The 17,650-nt window shown below is 41.2% G+C and overlaps 2 long non-coding RNA genes across 5 annotated transcripts in view; one reads left to right on the forward strand and one right to left on the reverse strand.

Annotated features, from left to right (window-relative positions):
- LOC138445349 (uncharacterized) overlaps window positions 1-3,348 on the reverse strand; it is an 84,262-nt gene extending 80,914 nt beyond the window's left edge. For 3 of the 4 annotated variants that reach the window (XR_011258821.1, XR_011258819.1, XR_011258820.1), the window contains exons 1-2: window positions 3,195-3,347; window positions 1,854-2,056 (exon numbers count right to left, since the gene is read on the reverse strand). This is a non-coding gene — a long non-coding RNA (uncharacterized lncRNA). Of the gene's footprint in view, window positions 1-1,853; window positions 2,057-3,194 lie in introns of all 4 variants that reach the window. The other variant, XR_011258818.1, reaches the window with a different exon arrangement.
- A 451-nt stretch (window positions 3,349-3,799) lies between these two features.
- Window positions 3,800-10,331, forward strand: LOC138445350 (uncharacterized). Its single transcript, XR_011258822.1, has 2 exons — window positions 3,800-4,116; window positions 9,066-10,331. It is a non-coding gene; the product is annotated as an uncharacterized lncRNA (long non-coding RNA).
- The last annotated feature ends 7,319 nt before the right edge of the window (window positions 10,332-17,650 follow it).

The raw sequence follows: 17,650 nt of genomic DNA on the forward strand, positions 1-17,650 counted from the left end.
GCCCCATCTTCAATCTTTTAATGCACGTGTGTGTGCGTGTGTGTATAGACAGATGGATGTGTGTGCTTAGTCATTCAGTCATGTCCAACTCTTTGGACTGTAGCCCACCAGGCTCCTCTGTCCATGTGAACTCTCCAGGCAAGAATACTGGAGTGGATTGCCATGCCCTCCTCCAGGGGAATCTTCGACCCAGGTCTCCCACATTGCAGGTGGATTCTTTACCGTCTGAGCCACCTAGGAAGCCCAATAATAATGGAGTGGGTAGCCTATCCCTTCTTCAGGGGATCTTCCCAACCCAGAAATTGAACCGGGGCCTCCTGCATTACAGGCAGATTCTTTACCAGCTGAGCTACCAGATAGATAAATAGACAGATAGACAGATAGATGATTAAGTTGTTAAGGGCATTAGAACTTTTTTTTCACTCTCAGGAAACAATCTGGCAAGCTAGTCAGACAAGCACTACTCATTCAACCACCCCTGATCTAAAGAAGAAGGACAGCCCACACTGGGTGGGGGATGGGGGAGACGAGGTGGATTGTGAGGCAGGGTCACTCCTTCTGGTTGTCCCAGAAAGGGTGTCCTTTCTCAGTGCTGTTTGGTCAAACTCCAGGGTGCATCTGGCACCGAGTTCTTATGCTGATCACAGCACCTTCTGTCTACTTTGCCCTTCAATTCCATGTGAAGAATTCCAGGTTCCCAAATTATCCTCTCCATCTCACTCACCTCCACCCAGTCTCTCTGTACCCAGATCTGGGAAGCCAGACAGCAAACCTACAGTGCTGATACACTGGTAAGAGTTAAAGCAATTACACTTTTTATATTATATTTATATTTATAATATATTTATATATGTAACCAGATGTAATGCCTTAAACAGTAATATATTTATATTTGAAGCCAAATGTAATGCCTTAAGCAGAGAGCAGTGAACCTCTACAGGTGGCATTTGAAGGAGCACAGGGCAGGAAGACGCCCTGAGCCAGCAAAGGTGGGGGAATATTAAAGGCTAACAATGGTGACAGTCGGATTAGGGGCTGCGGTTCTTGGAATACACAAATACATATAAGCAGGTCAGCTTACTCAGTAATACATATAAAACTGGTGAGACAAAAACTCAGACACAAGCATTTGGGAAACATGATGGAAGCAAGCCAAAAAGAGCTGTTTAGTTGGTGACATTCCTTCCAGTTCGGGTCAGAGGGTCACTGTACAAATACACTGTGTCCACACTCCACCAGCCAAGCGTTCACCACTTGACCCCTCAACCACTGCTCCCTTAAATCTAGGTCACTAAAACAAATTCCTCTCCATGTATGCCTTTTCTGAAAACCTGGATCTTAGTGTGGACGGTTTGAACTCTGTTTATTAACCTAAGCTACAGAGAAATGCCTTACTGTCTCATCCTCTGAGGGCATGTAGACTTAGATTCCTTTTCCCCTTTAGCTTTCCTCAGTGAATTTTCCTAGTAATCCACGAAGAGAAGTAGGGGTTACTTTAAACAGTTTTTTTCAATTTTCATCTCTCAGTGACCCTGAGCCGTAAAGTTAATCATTACTATCAAAGAAGCTCTCTTATCACTTACAATTGAGAACAGAACTGAACTTTTTCTCAAAAGCATCTTAACTCTTCAAACCCAGCCAAGTTTTACAGCAATCAGAAAAAGCTTTCCTTGGTCAGAGGAGAGGGATGGGCAGGCCCAGGTGAGGCCATAAGAAGCTAATGATGGGCCAAGCAATGTGGGAAAAAAGCAGTAGCACCATGATTCCAAGACGGGCCCCACTGGTTCTCGAGGCCAAATGCTTCTATGGCAGCAGCTCTGTATTTCCTCTTTGCTGCCATTCCTCTGTCTTACCTCTTCTTCCTCTTCCTTGCCCTTTTTATTCAGAAGAAAAACAGCAGTGATGAACCATCACACAGCATCTTATCTTCAGTATTTTAGTTTGCTAACTATGTAGGCTGAGTGCCTGGTCAGCATCCTGTGTGTCGCGTCTATTCCCCTCTCCCTGATTTGGTCTCCCTGGTCTTCTCTGATGGCTCAGTGGGTAAAGAATCCACCTGAAATATAGGAGACACAGGAGATCCACGTTAGATCCCTAGGTTGGGAAGATCCCCCGGAGAAGGGCATGGTAACCCACTCTAGTATTCTTGCCTGAAAAATCCCATGGATAGAGGAGCCTGGCAGGCTTGAGTCCTGGTGTCCCAAAGAGTCAGACACAACTGGGCAACTAAGCAAGCACAAAAACCTAAAATCTAATCTAACCTAGCCTTTTCCCTCCCAAATTCCTCATCTTCTCTCCTCCCCAACATGGAGACCTACTTATCCAGGGTCTAATCACATAACCTCCTTCATTCCTAAGAGGATGAGTCTCATGAGGCCACATTCAATAATTTTTATTAGTTTCAGAAAATCTGCAAAACAAGGCTGCCTGATGCAAACAGGGAGGAATTTTATGTGCTTATGGAGACCGAGAAATCAAGAAATTGTAGCCTTAGGCATCAGTACGGGCAGAAGAGAAATCCTCCTGTGAGAGCAAATGGCTACTGGAGCATTACCAGTCCACCTGCAGTTGTAAGATAGTCAAGAAAGAGCAAGGACACAAAAGGGGCCACCACCATAGGTCACGCATGCACCAGGTACTTTAAATACATTAATTCAATTCCATTCCACAGATATTAAGAGCTGACAATGAACCAGGTGCTATGACACATGCCAGAGAAACAAAACATAGGTTTCCTGTCTTCACAGAACCTGTAGCTTAATGGGCAAGAGACTTATTCTATGGAATGAAAAGCGTTCTGATGGGAGAAATGGGTGAAATCAGGATCCCCAGGAGGATTCCTATGCAGCCGAGGTCCTGGAAGCTTCTGTATACATTAACATCTCAGCTGGGAACTGAAAGCTGAGCAGGAATTAACCAAGCAAAACTGAGAGTTTAGTCTTGGCCACAGCCCTGTGAGATGGATTCTACTTTCCCAGGAAGATAATCAAGCCTAGCAGGATCAAATAGTTACTCGAGTTCCCAAATCCAGTCGGGGTGGATAAGGGCTGGGTCCTCATGACACTCGAAGCCCAAAGCTGGGCTGGATCCTTGTACCACACCACACCTCTAACCAGACCTCACTTCTTTATCTCTTCTAGCCACCTTTCAGGATGAGAATATCTGGCGAGAAAGGAAGGGAGGACGATACTGACCTGTGGGGATCTTATCACTAAGCAATAAGGTTCCCCGAAACAGCATCCTTCCAATCACCTCAGAGTTCCTGAACATTCTCTCTCCCCAGGACAAGTTCGAGTGTTCAAGTAAACATATTCCTGGAAAAGGGCATGCAGAGGGTTTCCAAAACCAAACAGAAGCTTTATTTGGAGCAGATTTATTCTGAGGCCCTTCAAAGCAAAGTCTTTTGCAAACACTGTAACATCTTTGTTCTTGTAAAAGGAGGTGCACCTGGATTATTGGGAACTGGCTTTTCACATCACAGCAAATCTCAGGAGATCAGAGACTGTTCAGAGACCATAGGACAAAAAAAAAAAAACACTTTCTTAAAATGTTGGCTTTCACTCTGACCTCATTCATAGGCTCGAAATCCACTGAGAAGAACATAATAAGGTGATTGACGTAAATGCCCACTACTAAGTATATTTATTTAAAACCCGAGTGGCAAAAGGTAAACATTGTAAGATATTAATGAAGAAATAAAATAAATATTTGACTTTTTTTATTTAGTGATGTCAGGCTGTTTGGGAACCTGCTTGCCAGATTTGAGCCCAACATCTTGTAGGTCACATGAAAGTCTGCTGGAGTAAAGAAAATTTTCTTTTGATGTGAATGAAGGTGAGAGGCAGGTAGCCTGTGCTGGACACATAGATGTAGAGAAGTCATTGCCACTGGAAGTCTGTTTGCTGTGCAGGTGATGAAAAGAAACACAGGCTTTACTTTGCACTCAGAGACCAAGATAGAAATAAATATCCTTGCAACCAGTCTAGGCAAGGAAGTCTTCTGAGGATGCTAGCTGAGCCTTCAAGGAGATTCATGTCAGCTGAGGATGTGCACGAAGCTCACATACCTACTGACTGGCCTGGATATCTCTAGCAGACACCTGAAAGCCTCATTTTGGTGAGATGCATTTCTTTCTTAGCTCTCTGCCCTTCTTTACACAGTGAAGTTCAAAAAGCCCTCTGTTGGGAGAAGCTTCTCTGGCTGCAGCCTTTTTAAACATTAGCAGGTTGCTGCTGGGAGCCTGGCTCCAGGTGAATGCCAACTGCCAGCGCTCTCTCTTTTCTAACACCGAACACATTCACCCTGACCTATGCTCATCTCATACTTTTCTATGCCTACCAAAATTATCTCAAGTCACCCAAAGATTAGTTCCAACTTTCTTAAATCTAAAAAATAAAGATGTTCTATAGTTCTGCCATTCCACCAGGATTTCCCACATCTCTGTTCTTGAAAAGACCTGATCTGAATTCATCCCAATATCAGATATGAAAAGTAAGTGTTAGTCACTCAATCATGTCTGACTCTTGGCAGCCCCATGGTCTATAGCACACCATGCTCCTCTGTCCAAGGAATTCTCCAGGCAAGAATACTGGAGTGGATAGCCATTCCCTTCTCCAGGGGATCTTCCCGACCCAGGGATAGAACCAGCGTCTCCCTGATTGCAGCAGATTCTTTACTGTTTGAGCCTCCAGGGAAGCCCCCCAATATCAGATACCAGTTATTAATTCTCTCTCCCTCCCTCTCTCTCTCTCACTGCATCCCTCCCAGCCACCACCAGGGTGAACTTGAAAGTACTAGTAAGTCAGAGATAAGTCAATGAGCTAAGAAGCGGGCCTGTAATTTATTACATTGCGAGAGCTCACATTTCTATTGTCATAATCTGGAGTTCCCATTGAGTTAAGTAGCTTCCTGTTCTCTGCCTTCGCCCTCTCCCTGCCTTTAGCTCCCAGTACACTTGCACCCTAGAGCCCCTGACCGGAGAATACTAAGAACACTGTGTGTCATTTCAGTTCTTACATTTTATCTATAACTTGCTTCTCATGTTCAACAAGGCTGAGACAGTGACTGGAAATAGATCCAGACCTGAGAGGCAGAAGCCAACTGGCTCATAGCCACTCACTTTGGCCCTGTTGCTTCTTCTAACCTAGGGTAGTGGTCAAGAGCATGAATTCTGGAGCTGCATTATTCAAGCTCATATGCCAAAATCGCACTTGCAAGTTTTGAGACCTTGGTCACTTTACCTGTCCTCTGTGCCTCTGGGTCCTCATCTGAAAAACAGGGAAGGAAACAGTGCTGATCTCTCCGGGTTACTTCAAGGATTAAATGATTTAATAGGTGTGAAGCATTTAGCACCTTGTAGGCCACAATAAACACTAGCGATTGCTACACCAGGCAAGACAAGCTCTGATCTTAGCCAGTAAAGGTTGATGCTTTCCAAATTTTTTTTTTTAAAGGAGAGAGAATTTAAACAATTTGTTTTTTTTTTTATTTTTCCTTGACACTGCTTTCAAGTGTTTGGCTTAATGTTACAAGGGAGTCCTGGGAGGTATTTTGAGGTAAAACTCATCATAGCATAGCATAGATATAGAAAAGCTTTGCATGATTGAAAGATTTCACAAAATAAATATAAAGTAAGATGGATCCTCCCTCTGTGGATGTGGAGAAACTCAAAATGAGACAGATTCTTCTGAAATTTCTTTGTGAAAAGATGAATTGTGCAGCTGTATCATAAGCTCTGGTAACCTATAAATAAATCTCTTTCTTCAAATCATGTTGTTAGAAGACAGCTTTTTATGTTGTAGCTTTTCATAGAAATAATTGATGCTGTTATGTTTCTAAAATCCTTCATCCTAAGAAGAGAAGACTTCATCTCTAACTTGCCATCATATTTATATTCTGTCCCTGTCTGGATGGTATTAAATGTCTAGTCACCAGGAAACAATCAGTGCAATTGCAGTCGTCAAGCACATGAAGGCACCATTCCTGCTGGACACGGTTAAATGCTGAGTGTAGGAATGAATGAAACAGTTCAACAGTGAAGCACTGAGCTGTTGTAGCAGAAAACCTATTTCTCTTGGGACTAATACAAAATAATTTCCCAGATGACACTTAACCTAAGAGTACCATTTCCACCCATAAAGCCTAGAAGTTATGGAAACCTCTCCCCGCCACAGCCATAGAATAATTTCACAGACATTCACAGGCATTTTATAACAGACATCTGAGCAAAAGTCTCCCATGACACCAATTTGCATTGCAAAGAGTTGCCTTTGCAACCTTCCCAGTATTTGCTCAGTCGAGTGGTAGAGCAACCATGGTCTTGTTTAATCAGTAATTCTTTTTTTCTAAAATCAAGAGAATTAAACCCTGACTTTTCTAAGCTAATGAGTATCTAAAATCAAAACTCAAGGACCTCTTCTTAGATATGTCCTTTCATCTCCAATCTATGCTGTTAACCCTTGGGATGTGGATAACCTATAAGTGCCCCAGTTTCCACATTTTTTATGTCTGAGCCTGACCCTGAAAAGTGCTTCTGCTATTCTGGCTACTGGTTAGGTCGATGGTTTGGCTCAACATATATTTATTACCTTATGATGGGCTCAGTTCCCCTCAAGCTCTCTTCTTTGTATCCTCTCTGAGAAGCATTGCCTTTGGCTCTTTCTACCTAAAGACAAAATGTCAGGCTATCTGGTCAACCAAAGAGCCCCACCTTGGACTGGACTCGATAGGGTCAAAGTCTTCAGTGATCAACCTTCTCTTTCCTGTTGCTGACTCCCATTTATTCTGGCTGAAATACACAGAAACCACACATTGATCCATTTCATTCCAGGACTTCTCTTACATTGTTACCTTCCTCTGGTCTTGCAGTTCCAATGGCCAGCACTGTCAGTAAAAAATATTGTCTTGCTTTAGAGTCTGGGTTCAATACCTGCTTAACCCTTGATAGCATAGGTAAAGGTGCTGTTTATCTTGTCTCTGTGGATTTAAAGAGGGAAAAAATTGCTTCAGTTCAGAGTCTTCTTACAAAGATGATCTGCTCCTTTCTCTGTGGGATTTTTTATTCCCCCATTTCTTTTTAGAAAACTTCTCCCTTTACTCTTATCTACCAGTGTAAATGAAAGGTCATCTCTGTGTGTGTCTAACTGAAGTTTATCTCTAACTGACAGTCTGTCTCTAACTGAAGAAAAATCTAATGACACTTTTAATATCCATCAGCATAGTGCAGTCACATCCATTATTATGGATCACATAGAAGAAGATGGAGCAGTTTTTGAAAGACATGCTTAGAACCAACCAATAAAAATAGAAGTATCTACAATATTTGACATTTTCCAGCCAAATAATAATTAACTCACTATCAAGAATGGAACAGTTTCTAGTCCATGTTCTGGATAAGCTTCCTGGGTTTTTTTGTGTGTGATTTTATGCAAGAGTATAGAAGATCTCAAAAGTCAGAGAAATCTAAATCCAGATGCTAACATCTGCCATTAATGTGCATAGAAGAAACTAAAATCAAATAGAATTTTTTTAGACTTGCAAATCGGACACCTCAAAATGTACCTGAACTAATTTGAAAGGAGACTAGATTCAGCAACTAAAAGGCTAATGCTGTCTCTAAGATGCAGCCAATTTCAAATGAATCTTGCCCTTCCATTCCATTTTCCACTATTTTTTTTTCAATTCTGAGAACTCTTAGGATACCATTGTCAGTGTTGGAAGCCCAATACCATGAAGAGTCTAAAGAGGAAAGATAGGCCATTCATTAATAACAGTGACTCTTTAAAAGCCAAATGCTTACTTAAAACATTCCACAGGAATGCAATGGAGTTCTCTTTTACATACTACTCGAAGTTTAATACTTAACCATATCATGGTCCAGTGCTTTCAGATCTGTCCTGCCCTGCAGCATGTACCCAAGCTTCACAAGTTAATGGGTCATTCATCGCAATGGATTTTTCTTAGCTCACCCATTTGCTTCAAATTCAGGATATACTGCCAACATTTCACTCTTTCACAAAATTAATATAGTGCTATTAGGACTTGGTGTATTCTGAAAACATCTAGCAATCTTAATTCCACATTCAAATCTTTGAATCCAAGAAATTTATCAAAAAGATAAGAGGCAGAGCAAAGGAGAACACTGTGTATAGTTCCAGTTAATCAATTTTAACTGTTTTTCATTTACAGAAATTTAAAGATAGTGACTCAATATAAATTAAAGTATTAGAAGACTAAGAAAGAAATGACCTTTTAATGAAGGCTTGTTTAATTCCAGTGGCTTTGCTAAGTTATCCAATTTAATTCTCCCAACAAAACTGCAAGAAAGGCATTATTATACTCACTTTACAGATAATGAAATTGAAGCTCAGAAAGGTTACCTGCCCCAACTTAAATTTATTAAGTGGATATACAAGCATTAAAAGTTATATATGGAATCAGAATTCAAATCCAGGAACACCCACTGAACACATACTGCCTTCCTAAAATCAATAGATGGTGCCATTATTGGAACCATCAATCAATATTTTCTCTTTCATGTGAATAACAAAGTTAAATATACATTATTGAGAGTGCTCACTCTTAAAGAAGAAATTTTCCAAGACTGGTAGTTCCAAATCTGGCTAATCACCTGGAAAGCATTAAAAGTAAATATTTCCTAGGTCCAACTGCAGACCTACTGAGTCAGTAGTCTCCATAAACACCAAGTACAAGGCAATTTTTATAAGCAGCCCATCAGGGAACTATTGACTCTTATGACAGTAATAATAAAAAAGAAAACACTACCCCCTGGAGACACAACATCAGTTTTTTCAAATTATAGCAACAACCTTTGTTTCATTTCATCCCCATGTCATGTACACTTGCTGGGCTGGTTGTGGGGTAAATGTTTTATCCTTTATGAATGTAAGCAGAAATCAAGTCTGATGGGGGAGGGAAACTTGAAGGAGCTTCCTGTACTTTCTTAGGTAAATATGAACCACCTAGGAAAATGAAATCAGGTTTCTATAAACAGCGTTAAGAATATAAGTTTCACTTACTAGATGTTCCTCTTCCCCTTTCTCCAGGATCACTCTTTGGAGAGTTTTAGGAGATGAATTGTCTCCACACAAAATTCATATCCTGATGTCCTAACCCCAGACTTCAGAATGTGCAGATGTCATTAGTAAGATGAAGTCACACCAGAGCAGGGTGGACCCCTAATCGAATATGACTAGCGTTCTTACAGGAAGGAGAAATTCGGACACACATTCATGTACAGAAAATAACATATGAGGAGGAAGGCAGAGATTGGGGTGATCCAATAAACCAAGGAAATGCCAAAGACTGCCACCAAACCACCAGAAACAAGAGGAGGGGCATGGAACAGACTCCCTCATTGCTTTCAGGAGGAACCGACTCTGCGGACACATTGATATCAGACTTCTTCCCTCCAAAACTATAAGACAATACATTTCTGTTGTTTAAATACCACCTTGTTTGTGATACTTTGTTATGGTTGCCCTAGCAAACTAAGAGATAGGAAACATCCCCCACCTGATGACTAGATTGCTTTTTAGCATTTAAAATTCAAAAAATCAATAAATACATTATCAATAGATTTCTGAAAGGCAGTTATGATAGTCATAGCTCTTAGGAGATACAAGTATCTTCCCTATAATGAATTAACTCAGAGAAATTGCTAACTTACTCTAAATGTGTTTTTTGTTTTTTGTGGGGTTTTGTTTTGGGGGGAAGGGTATTTTGGTGTTTTGAGGAAGAAAAATACTACCCCAAAAAATAATAAAATGGAAAAAAAAATGTCCTCATCCACCCTACCTTTAGGCTTTATCTCTCCTCTAATTAGTAGATAAATACCAGTTTGTATGGCAGTCATATAAGATAATATGCAACAAAGATAATCATGATCCAAAGCTCCATTCCACTTAGCTCCAAATGTTATGTCCTCACACTCCCAGGATCCTAGGATAAGGGGGCTTCACACTGTTTCCATTGTCTCCACGGGGTATAGAAGTAGTTACTTTTCAATTATACAGTAAACATCATATGATGTCCCAAAGCCCATGTAGATATTTCAGAAAAAACTTGCTCCAAGATGCAAATAATTTAAGGAAATAAATTGAACCTAACATGTCTTGGTCTTTCAAACAAAATTACTGCAGAGTAAGAGCTACAGGGCTTGATTATGTATTTACCAGGTTCCACCTCTGATAGTTCATGATGCATCGTGGCAGCCACACACCCGTTGTTTTGGTGGACAAGTCCTTTGGACTGGTTGTTCTTCAACTAATAAGCACACTTTCTAGTTTTGAATAAAAGATTTTGTAAAACCAGTCATGTATATATACTGTGATTTTTTTCATATTATATAACCTATTTTAAAGGGCACATCTCATGGGTGATTTTTATGATGCAAAGAGGTGTATGTGACCAATTAAAAGTACTTACAAGAGTACAAACACTATGTCAACATAACTAGTGTTCAGTCAGTTATGTAATATTTCCAAATATCTGAATATTAGGCCACATATTGACCAAATATACGTGTGTCTTCTCTTAGCGTGACATCAAGGTTATGCTGTATTTCAAAGGAACCCAACATGAGTTACTACATCAAGCACACAGTCCACGCAATTCAGCATTTGTCTGAAATGGTAACCTTGAGAGAGGATACATAGGAGTCTGAGAGCTAAGCTGAAAGTCTGAACTCACTCCTCTGTCTACTTCAGCCCAAAGTGCATGGATGGTACTTCATGCTTTACACTTACTTGTGTAATAACAGATCAAGCCTACATTAGGAGAACATGGAGAGGAAAAAACCAAAGAAATAATCTGGAATGATGCCACAGATTTCACACGCAGTCGACTGCACAAGTAAAACTTTCCCATGGAGAAACGAAGGCTGTGTGTATACAAGTGCAGCTAAATCAAACAGAATTACATTTTTGGGTTTTGGCTGATTCACTACTGCTTATCTACAAAGCCACAGGATGGCAATAGAGAAATTCCTGTTGTGCAACTATTGTCCAAATGGTTTTATGGAAAAAAAAAAAAAAACACACACAGGGGGCCAAGGGCTTTGGTTCTAGTCCAACTTGCCTGAGTTCTGGGCATAAGTGCATTTTAGGGAAGCCCTTGCTCTTTCTGGCTACGAGTATACATAGCCATGGTCTTTCATGATCTGACTCTATCTTTTCAGCCCCCACTGGCACACCAACAATCACCCCACTGCTGTTCCAATCTATGGTCTTCCAAAACTAAAGAAAAACAAATACAAATATTCACTGGAGACCTCCCTGAAGCCAAAAACCATTGTTGGTCCCAAAGTTACAAGAGGGAAAGAAACAGAAAGAGATCCCTTTTCCATAGCAGTTACATTCTAACAAACAGACACTGACACTAGACAAATAAATGGATGGTATGTGTGGCAGAGATGGCCTTCTGTCCAGCAATATTTCCACTGGCTGTTGACCCAGACGAGGATTACATTTCCTGGCTTCCCTTTCACCCAGCGATGTCCATGTGACTAACTCTTGCCAATGTCATGTGAGCAGAAATGATGTCTGGCACTCTCAGAACAGAATTTTTAAGAATCCGGCATGCATTGGAAGGACTGATGCTGAAATTGAAGCTCTAATATTTTGGCCACCTGATTCAAAGAGCCAACTCATTGGAAAAGCCCTTGATGCAGGGCAAGATTGAGAGCAGGAGGAGAAGAGGGTGACAGAGGGTGAGACGGTTGGATGGCATCACTGACTCAATGGACATGAATTTGAGCAGGCTGCAAGAGATGGTGAAGGACAGGGAAGCCTGGCATGCTGCAGTCCATGGGGTCACAGAGTCGGACACAACTTACTGACTGAACAACAACAATGCCTTCTCCCCTTCTTATTCTTATTCTGGTTCCTGTTGGATGCAGAAGACACTGAATTTCCAAAGGCAAAGCCCTGGGATAGAAGGATCTGGGTCCCTGCCTCCAACATAAAGGCGACTCTTTGCAGCTTCCTCTGATCCTCCAACTTAAGATTATTGCTCTATCTACTGTGTCCCCATAATGTGTTTTAATCACCTTTCATATGAAACTTACCACATTGTATCATCATTCTCTGTTTACAAGTCTGACTCCCCACAGCATGTACTCTTGAAGAGATGAGATAATATTCTACTCACCTCCATGTCCCCAATTTACAACCAAGAGACTGGCTCCTAATAGTCTAATCACTGCCTCTCCAGGACGGCAGGCACTCTTGCCTAATCTAATCCATTTTCCAGACTCCAGTCAAAGTAATTTTCTTAAAAGTGTAAATCGGATCATGTTATCCCCTGCTTAAAACCCTTAATAGACTTTCCAATTGCTCTTAAGATAAAGAGCAAAATTCTTTCCATGGACTCAGCTTGGGCTTTCCTCTCTACCTTCATGGCTCACCAGTCTCCCTCCACCCTTGACCCTCCAGCTACCTGGCCTCCCTGTCCTTCTAGAGTGCCAGTTTTCTCCTTGAAATTAAGCTCTTCTCTTTCCCTCATCTGACACTCTTCCTGACCATCAGATATGAGTTCAAATATCATCTCCTCTGGGACACCTTCCTTGACCTCAAGCTACTTGGGAACAACTTATGAAATGCTCTCAAAGTACCCAATCTTTTTTTCATAGCGCTTGTAGCTGTAATTACCTAGTCATATGCCTGGTTACTTAGTTAATGTTTGTTCCCATTTAAATCTGGAAAGCCCACAAAGACAGAGACCACCACATAGCTTTGTCTTTACTGTATTCACAGCGCTGACCACAGCATCTGACTCATAAAAGTACTCCATAAATCTTTCTTCACTGAATGAATTTCTCAAATGAGTAATTTGATGGTTCAAAAGTTTTACTTAATATTCTGTAAAATATAACCAGTTTGGTTCTTCCATATACTTATATTTCCTACACAGAAAGAGAACACTAACAAAAAAAACACAGAAACACACAAACATATGTACACACAAAACCAGATTTAATGAGTTTTCATACAGATCTTTAAAATACATAACCAAACACATCAGGTTGTGGTTTGTAACTTCAAGCTATACCTAATCATTAAAAAGAAGAAGATGTATATGTGGCTAAACCAAGGGCTATTCCCTCTTGAACATGAGTTATCAGGATATCTTGCTGCCTGAATATTTCAGAGTGTACTGTGGGGCTGGAATCGATGCTCATGGAAAATTTCACAAAGATAGTGAAAGGCAAGTGTGTGCACTTTTGTGTGTGTGGATTCAACTAAGAATCATTTCTTAAGCCTATCCCACAAAGTGAAAAGTGAACTCTAGCTGTCTACTTGCTATACCTTAATGGAATTTTTTTGACTATAAGTACCGTGAACTTCCATATGTTCAAGCTGGCTTTAGAAAAGGCAGAGGAACCAGAGATCAATTGCCAACATCTGCTGAATCATCAAAAAAGCAAGAGAGTTCCAGAAAAACATGCTATTTCTGCTTTATTGACTATGCCAAAGCCTTTGACTGTGTGGATCACAATCAACTGTGGAAAATTCTGAAATAGATGGGAATACCAGACCCCCTGACCTGCCTCTTGAGACACCTGTATGCAGGTCAGGAAGCAACAGTTAGAACTGGACATGGAACCACAGACTGGTTCTAAATAGGAAAAGGAGTACATCAAGGCTGTATATTGTCACCCTGCTTATTTAACTTCTATGCAGAGTACATCATGAGAAACGCTGGGCTGGAAGAAGGACAAGCTGGAATCAAGATTGCCAGGAGAAATATCAATAACCTCAGATATGCAGATGACACCACCCTTATGGCAGAAAGTAAAGAGGAGCTAAAAAGCCTCTTGATGAAAGTGAAAGAGGAGAGTAAAAAAGTTGGCTTAAAGCTCAACATTCAGGAAACTAAGATCATGGCATCTGGTCCCATCCCTTCATGGGAAATAGATGGGAAAACAGTGGAAACAGTGGCAGATTTTATTTTCTGGGCTCCAAAATCACTTCAGATGGTGACTGCAGCCATGAAATTAAAAGACACTTACTCCTTGGAAGAAAAGTTATGACCAAACTAGATAGCATATTGAAAAGCAGAGACATTACATTGCCAACAAAGGTACATCTAGTCAAGGCTATGGTTTTTCCTATGGATGTGAGAGTTGGACTGTGAAGAAAGCTGAGCACCAAAGAATCGATGCTTTTGAACTGTGATGTTAGAAAAGACTCTTGAGAGTCCCTTGGACTGCAAGGAGATCCAACCAGTCCATCCTAAAGGAGATCAGCCCTCAGTGTTCATTGGAAGGACTGATGCTAAAGCTGAAACTCCAATACTTTGGCCACCTCATGAGAAGAGTTGACTCATTGGAAAAGACTCTGATGCTAGGAGGGATTGGGGGCAGGAGGAGAAGGGGACAACATAGGATGAGATGGCTGGATGGCATCACTGACTCAATGGACATGAGTTTGAGTGAACTCCGGGAGTTGGTGATGGACAGGGAGGCCTGGCGTGCTGCAATTCATGGGGTCGCAAAGAGTCGGACACCACTGAGCAACTGAGCTGAACTGATTAGTGTGGTAAGGGAAAATATATAGTCTCTTTAGGGAAAACGCCACTTGCTCACTTTCCCTCTCTTACACACTAGAGAAAAACAAATATAAATGTGCAAAATGGGCAAAATACTAGGCATATATAACTAAGCATGCATATTTCTCTCTTTAAAGTTGGTTTTCAGGAATTCCCTGTCAGTTCAGCAGTTAGGGCTCTGTGCTCTCACTGCTAAGGGCCTGGGTTCAATCCCTGGTTGGGGAACTAAAGTCCCACAAGCTCTATGGTGTGGCCCAAAAATAGTAATAATAATAATAAATTAATTAAATAAAGTTGGTTTTCATTAAGAAAACCAATAAGAATATGAGAATTCCTTACATTGTTTTCTTTTTATTAAAAAAAAGTATTTCTAGGATACAATTTGAAGAAGTATTTTAACTTTTATAAAAGACAATATTAAACAAAAGTGAAGATAGTATAATGAACCCCCTGTTTCTGCCATCAAACTTCAATAACTGTCACTATTCTATCATTATTCTTTCCTCAGAAAAATTTCAGGAGGGTATAATACACATCAAATTTAAGTTGTCCACCAGAGTTGCCCCAGTTGCCTCACCATCTGCACTCTCCACTCCTAGCACTTCTCTGGTCCAACCAGAGATTCCTTGCTTTTCGCGATCTAGGATACGCTGTACTGCCGTCATCATGGCAAATGGTAGAGAATTTTTCAGTGACCTACTCACGAGGATTCCCTAATTAGAACATCTCCAAAGTAATCCCACTCTTCAGTACTAGGCTCACATCAGAAGCATCCTGAGATGACGCTGACATGAACATACTCAAGATCAATTTTTAGAAATCAATGTGCCACTCAGAATCTGACACAAACATGCTCATGACTCATAATCTCTTTTTGCACAGGCTGCCTTACAAATCCATGCAAAATGTAGTTCAGTTGCAGCTATTAACATTTACAATTAGACTTCTTTTTTATGATGCTGGGTTTGGATTTACACTGGTATACTCTTCCTTGTTTTTCTATTCAAGGAGCAGTCTAATATTTTTATACTTTGTCTTGTATTTTAGAAATTACTCCGAACCTGGCTATCATCCTGGTTTTTTCAATAGCTTTGAGCCAAGCACATGAAAAATTTGGCTTGACTAAAGGAAGACAGAAATGAATATTTGAGTCATCCACCATTAAAGTAACCCAGGGAATAAATGGACTTTCTGTCTTGATCCAAAAGAGAAGAGAGGTCTTTGGGTCTCATCTTGAACTTGGTCTAGTAACCTTGATAAAATTGTTTCTGCTCTGAACTTGGAGTCCACAGGCACTAATGGCTTTGAACCCTGCGCTCAGTCTCCTAATGAGTGATCTTGCTGGCAGGAACAAAGTTTCAGCTTGCTGCTGAAAGACTGGGAGTTGCATTCCAAACCCCACAGTCTCCCAGCCTCTCTGCCTCCTTTACTGTGAACACATCTACAGAGATGACCTGCACTGATTCCCACTTAGACATATCTTCAGTTGGTACTATTACATCTGCTTTGCTGATGTACACATGTGCTTATCTATTAGAACGTATGCATATGATATACACTCTCTTGAGGTGCTATCCAAATTTTCTACTTTTTAAAATACCTACCACACAAAGCTGAGCTTTATTACCTCTTGATGTCTCCTTGGACTTGACAGATACAGTCAATTCCACCAGTTTCCTAGTCTTGGATAACAGGAAGCTCAGAAAGTCCTAGGTCCTTATAAGGCCCTTCTAATCTCTGCTCATTAATTCATTCAATTACAGGTAATATGTTCAAGGCACTAGATGTTAGTTGTTCTCCACCTGACTTTCCTTCAGTGACAAGGCCTCTTTTCCAAGGACCTTTCTTCCTGTAGCCTTCTGAGTAAAGCCTGGCAGTGCCAGTTTGTCTAGAAATAATTGACTGCTTCTGCTTCATATATCTCTAATTCATCAAGTATAAAGCTCAAGAAATGACACCTGAGGTGGCAGGTGTCCCCGCCACCTAGCATCCCCAGGAATGTCATAAACACCCATCTTGCCCTGAAATCGCTCCTCCCAAATGTTCAAAAGTCCGCTTGTGCTGTGCTGTGCTTAGTCACTCAGTCATGCCTGACTTTTTGCGACCCCGTGGACTGTAGCCCACCAGGCTCTTCTGTCCATGAGATTTTCCAGGCAAGAATACTGGAGTGGGTTGCCATGCCCTCCTCCAGGGGATCTTCCCAACCCAGGGATCGAACTCAGGTCTCCCACATTGCAGGCAGATTCTTTACTATCTCAGCCACCAGAGAAGCTCAAGAATACTGGAGGGGGTAGCCTGTCTCTTCTCCTCAAATATCTGCTTAGTCTTAGAGAACTCAGTCATGTTCTTAATTTCCCTGAACGTCAGGAAGCAGGCACACATCTGCCCATACCCACAAGATGGGTAGGGTGTAATGAATGAACCAGCCAGTGCAAAGTGTCCCCTGGATTTCAGAGAGGCGGTGAAGCTGCCTTCCTGACAATGACCTTGGTCCTAGTGAGACAGGAGCATCAAAAAAAATTCAAGGCAGATTCTGAAAGCATCATTCTTTAACCTCTACTCAAGACTGTGAAGGATGCACTAACCACACTAAACTCTGCACCTAGAATGTGAGTGCAAGACCAGCCTCTAAATCCTCTCCCATTCTGGGCTTGAACTCTCCCCCAGCCATAGCAGTCATTGTCCCCAAAACTCTCTATGCTCCCTGTTGAGGCAGGGAATCAAGCAACAAGGCAGGTGACTGGTTTTCCAGAGCTGCTAAGCCTGGGCTAACACAACCTCTGTCACCTTAAAAGCCCTCTCTAGTTCACACACTTAGAAAAACACTGCCAAGTGCATACAGATCTCTTGGATCATTTTCAATTACTAAGGGAAGGTAACAATAGTTAAAGAAAACTAAAAAATACCCAGGGCGACTGTGAAATCTTTTCCTTCCCCATTCTTTTGGTAATTTGTTCTGATTGCAACTATTTCAAAAGACAAGATTACACACCAGGGAATCAAAAGGATAAAAAAGAGAAAGCTGTTCCCTGCTGGAGCCCTATCAAAGCTCAACTCATGTTTGGAAGCAAAGGCAAAGTGT

This window comes from Ovis canadensis, chromosome 8, assembly GCF_042477335.2.
Source record: "Ovis canadensis isolate MfBH-ARS-UI-01 breed Bighorn chromosome 8, ARS-UI_OviCan_v2, whole genome shotgun sequence".
NCBI classification, from domain to species: Eukaryota; Metazoa; Chordata; class Mammalia; order Artiodactyla; family Bovidae; genus Ovis; species Ovis canadensis.